At 43.9% G+C, this 5,468-nt stretch overlaps 1 long non-coding RNA gene across 1 annotated transcript; it reads left to right on the top strand.

Annotated features, from left to right (window-relative positions):
• The first annotated feature begins 467 nt into the window (after positions 1 to 467).
• LOC138161446 (uncharacterized) lies at positions 468 to 5,155 on the top strand. Its single transcript, XR_011168360.1, has 3 exons — positions 468 to 1,095; positions 3,791 to 3,939; positions 4,997 to 5,155. It is a non-coding gene; the product is annotated as an uncharacterized lncRNA (long non-coding RNA).
• Positions 5,156 to 5,468: the final 313 nt, after the last annotated feature.

Raw genomic sequence — 5,468 nt, 5'->3', positions numbered from 1 at the left:
GATTATTTCATGTGTGAGTTTATTGCCTGCCCTAGACTGGAAAGTTCTTTTTGGCAAAAAGCATGACTTCCATGTCAATGTCCCCATAGCACCTAGCACTGTTAAAAGGGAAGAACAATCATTCCTTTGGGGTCGAATGTTGGAGGTGGTAGCAGCCTGGCCGCCTGGTTATTATCAGCAATGATTCTTTGTTATCATTACTATCATCGATCACAAAAGCAGGGCTTTCCACAGGAAGGAAAGTCCACTATTGGTGAAGCTATGGATTGGTCTAATCATTCTGGAAGTTGACTTGGAATTATGAAAGAAGAGCCATAATCTCTGATCCTGCTACTGGGCATATAGCCTGAGGAAATCAAAGACAGATAGAAAGGATCCCTGCATAACAAAATATTTATAGCAACACTTTCTGTGGGACTTCCGGCCAAGATAGCTGCCTTGAGTAGAGACAGACCATCCAGCTCCCACACCCCCACTCCAGCAAAAACCTCAACATAGGAACAGATGGAAAAACAATCAAGAAACCCAAGAAGTAACTACAGGAAGTGACTTCTTTCATCACGGAAATTCACAAAAAGTCATCCAGAAACCCATAGGCATGAGAAAAAGGGAGCAATGAGAAAAACAGCGGCCCAAAAAGCCCAGGAGAGACAGGTGTGTCTTCTGAGGCTTTGAACCCAGAGGCAGCCACAGCAGAGAACTCCCCAGAGAAAGCACCAGGTTGGTCAGAAACCCAGTGTGGACCTTGGAAGCAAGTGGGAGTGGGAGTGACCAGTGAAGTGGGCCTGTGCTCATTGCAGCTCTCAGAGACAGCCCAGTCCTTTGGGCTTTAAGATCCTTAGTGCCCTATCCTGTGATGCCTGAGAGGGCTCTGAAGACCCAGGACCCTGAAACCCAAAGATCCAGAGGGGTCTAACCCCAAGAAGAAGTTCAGGAACTCAGATGACCCAGAGCAAAACTGAGTATACTCCCGGGCAGTGGAGGGAGGGGAGAAGACCTTTAGAGGGAGAGGACTGATAAGTATTTCTGGCGAAAAGAACAAAGCCGAATGGGAATTTTGAAATACAAACACAGGAGTCAAGAGAAACCAGAAAGGTAAATTTATTTGGGCAATTGGAAGGAACTATATAATGGTGTCATACTAATATCATCATTGCATTTATAGTTTTTAAGGTTTACAAAATGCTTTACAGTAAGATAAAAATTACTCATTTTATGCTAACAACCACTCTGTGAGGTAGATGCTATTATTATTCCCATTTTACATATGAGGAAACTGAGGCATACAGAGATTAAGCAGCTGGCCCAGGGCTACCCAGCTAGTAAGTGTCTGAAGCATGCCTTGAACTCAGGACTTCTAGTGTTCTGCCCACTGTGCTACCTAGCAGCAGAAGCTTGAGATCTCCAAAGGGCAGAAGGAAGTTAAATTTTTTTTAAAGCAATTGGGGTTAAGTAACTTGCTCAAGGTTACATGGCCAGTTATTTCTGGGTGTGGTGCTAAGTATCTGAGCCTGGATTCGATCCCAGGTCATCCCAACACTGGGGCCGGCGCTCTTAATCACTGTGCCACCTGGCTGTCCCAGAAGTTAATTTTTTCAAAAAGGATCTGGGAATGGATTGATTATGTCCTAAGGATTTTAAGAGGGGTAAAGGAAAGGAGGGATAAAGGATCACTCTAGTGTAGAAAGGAGGGAAGAAAGAGATGCTAGAACTTGCTGTTAGGGTTCATGAGAAGAAGAGAATATAAACATGGAGGAAGCCTAGAAGAACAGGCATCTGGTGAGCTTCCCTCTTATCTCTTTTTTTTTTTTTTTGCTTTTTGGAAGGCAGTTGGGGTTAAGTGACTTGCCCAAGGTCATACGGCTAGTTTTTGTGTTAAGTATCTGAGGCCAGATCTGAACCCAGGTCCTCTTGACTCCAGGGCTGGTGCTCTATTCACTGCACCACCTAGCCGCTCCATCCCCTCTTATCTCAACGAGACAAAGGAGGGCTAAAGATGCACACAGATCCTTACACAGACACACAGCAGCATGCAAAAAAAAAAATACACCAAACTCACCTGGGAAACAGGTAGAGATAGACAGAATCATGATTAAAAGGAAGAACAGCAACAGTGAGGAAAGACTTCCCAGCAAAACAAACTTCCCAAGAGGTTAAAGGAAAAAAAAGAAGAAAAGAAAATATTTGAAAATTAAGGGAGTGTCCAAACAGATTACAGCTGAGCAAATGATGATTTATCAGTAGAATTAATTGTTATTGTGCTGTAAGAAATGATGAAAGATTTGATTCAGAGAATCCTGGCTTTGTACCAGGGTTAGGGAGCCTGCGACCTTGAGAACATAGGTGACCCTCTAGGTCCACAAGTGTGGCCTTTTGACTGAATCCAAACTTCACAAAACAAATTCCCTTAATAAAAGGACCAAGAGGGCCACCCCTGAATTGTAAACAAAACAAAACAAAACAAAAAAAAAAACAGCTTTGAAAGACTGAAGAACTTTGATCAATTCAATGACCTACCGTAGTTCCAATGATGAAGTATGCTGGCCTCCTGGTAGGGAGCTGATGGCCTCAAGGTGTGCTGAGACACATTCGTTTTCGGAAATGGCCACTTGGTAGATTCATTTTGCTTGACTGTGATTATTTATTAGATTTTATTTTCTTCTTTCTAATTGGGAGCTAGAGAAATAGTAATGGGTATGCAAAAAATAAGAAGAAGAAGGAGAGGAAATATAAAAATACAAGAAGATCTATTAAGGAGAAACAGAAAACAATTAGGATCTCAGCAGGATGAAGACAGTTTTGAAAGTAACATGATGCATTCATTATATACCCTTTTAAAAAGTGAGCAGTATGAAAAAGAGACTCACAGGTTCATACACAATCTTCTTTATGTATTTAGCTTGGTTTATAGAAATATTCAGGTTTTTAGATGTTTGTTAAGTTCAGAACTTAAAAAATTACAATTAGGAAAAAACCACATTCTGTGGTAGAAAAAAATCCTGGAAGCAAAAGTGATTGTCCATCAGCTGAGAAGCCGAATAAAGGATTCAGAGAGCCTCAGTTTCCTTATCTGTAAAATGGAGATGATATAATATAGCCTAGCTTCCAGGGTTATTGTGGGCATCAAAAAGGATCATGTGTTTAAAGAGCTTTGGAACCTTAAAGTGTCATATGGCATACAGCAAGGTTGGGCCACCTACAGAAACAGGCCCAGCCACATCCCCAAGCCTGAGATCCTTGGGTCGAGGTCCCACAATAATTGGTCTTTATCATTTCCCCCTGGAAAAGGTATGGAAGCCGCTGCATGATTGTTCTCCCATAGTGGTCATGGATAGGGCCTGAACATCTGATTTGACTGATGTTAAAAGCTTCTAGATGAAAAAGTTCCCTATACCAGGACAAACCAGCATCTTCTTGGTGACCCACCATTGTCGTGTATATGGTGGTTCATATATGTGATTTTTAATTGGTGTAAGGAATTCTTCCCCACTGCAGAAATATATGCTGTTGTTTGTCCATTTCAAAGAGGACCAATGACATCATGGGGTGGTCCTGACTTGCATGTGAACTGGATTGAAGTGAGGCAGAGTTGCACAAAGCTGTCTCAGTTTCTCTTCCTGAGTCATTGAAGTCCAGTGGCGGGACAAAAGTCCAGATGTCCGGTGATAGCCTGGGATGCAGTGGATGCCCTTGGCATCTTTGATGTACAACCAATTTCCAGTCACGCCACAGCTCCTGCTTCAACCTTCATGGCCATTGGAACAACTGTTCCTATTCACCCATTCTGCAGGCAGACGTCACATGCTTGGGGTAGACACCCCCCTAACTCACCGACCAGTTTGAGACCTGTCAGTTACCTTCATCTTGGTTCAGCCCATTTGCCAAGATGGTTTTCCAGGACATGGCCCCCTGTACTGCTACAGCGTCTTGGAACCACAGGTGAGAGCTGAATGCCAGGTGGACACCAAAGGGGGTTGAGCAGCCCTGAAGAGGGCTTGGCGAGCTGTCATACCAAAGGTGCTAGTCCTCCTGGAACAACCTTTGCACCCCAACAGGGATGTATACATACATACATATATTAGATACATAACATATAGATGTACACGCACATACGCACACACATATACACACATTTGTAGGGATGAGATGGTTGGACTAGACATTGGTGTCAAACTCAGATAGAAACGGAGGCCACTCTCGATGGCCATACACAAGGATCCCTGTTGCATATTGGCTTAGTTTTACAATGTAATGTTACTTGTGTTTTATTGTAATTTTATTCATTTTGTTAAATATCTCCCAATCACATTTTGATCTCTGCTCTCGGGAGTGTTGCACACCATGGGTTTCCCTGCTAAGATCCCTTTCCATTCTGAATGCCACGATTTTAGAGTATGGAAAGGACCTGAAATGGGCACGATGTCATTCTCTCTTCCAGCTTACGTCTTTTCCAAGTAAGAATGAGAGCTAGGAGTGTGGGCCTAGAGGCAGAGGGGCATCTAGGCTTCTCTCCTTATTTTGTGGAGGAGGCCCCTGTGCCACAAGGAGGGGAGTCATCTGTCCCAGGTCATGCAGGGAGGGCCGGGAAAGTTGTTCCACACCAGGAGCCCTGATCATTTCCCTCAAGTATCTTGCCCAGACCTGAGAAAAGGTTCTATCCCCACATCCCTGGGTGGAAAAGCCCTCGACTGGGCCAGCACCACCACCTGCAGCAGGCTGAATTTGAGCCAGGTGCCGCCTCCCAGATGACCCTTTGTCTAGAGACCTACTTCGTGCCAGCCTCCTCCTCCCTCCTTTCCCTCACTGCCTGGGCATGGCTCCTGCTCCAGTGAGGGCTCGGCCTCTGTCTTTGGGGAACAGCTCAGCCCTGGCCACTTCACCCCCAGCCTTTGTGACATACCAGTCACAGGGAATGTTCAGAAGAGTAGCTGCCCCTTAGGTCCACCGAGAGACTGACCGTTACCTTATCTTTTGTTCCATGTCGCCTTCAACAAAGCTGATGAACTGACCTTAAACACGCGCCTGGGGACACACCATGGGAATCCCTTGAACCCAGGAGCTGGACCACAACAGGCTATAGACTCTAAATTAGAGTAAACCGAGATCCTTGGATTCCAAATTTAGTGCTCCTCTCTGCTTACCACAGGCTCTGGATCAGGAGTTATTCAAATAAAATATTTTTAAATAAATCAAATGTAGATTTGTCTAGTATTTTAAATTAATTGTTTAAAATATCACTAATATAACAAGAAGTCCACTGACTTAAGTTAACACTAGATATTTATAAAAAGGAGCTCAATATCTTCATTTATAGCAGGAGTATGAAAAAGCTAAAGAAAGCTGTCTCTTTACTGGTTAATCTTTTAGGGATGGGTTGATTGTCTCCTCTCCTTGAATCCCTTCAGCTCAGGCCCATGAATCTTTAGGGGCACCACTGCCATTGGAAGGGCGAATGGAAATCATCATTC

This window comes from Petaurus breviceps, unplaced genomic scaffold (assembly GCF_028583685.1).
Source record: "Petaurus breviceps papuanus isolate PSGF00001 unplaced genomic scaffold, PetGlider_PUasm1.0 185, whole genome shotgun sequence".
In the NCBI taxonomy this organism is placed as follows: Eukaryota; Metazoa; Chordata; class Mammalia; order Diprotodontia; family Petauridae; genus Petaurus; species Petaurus breviceps.
The sequence above is the reverse complement of the archived record's forward strand: the minus strand, read 5'-3'. Positions and strand labels throughout refer to the sequence as shown.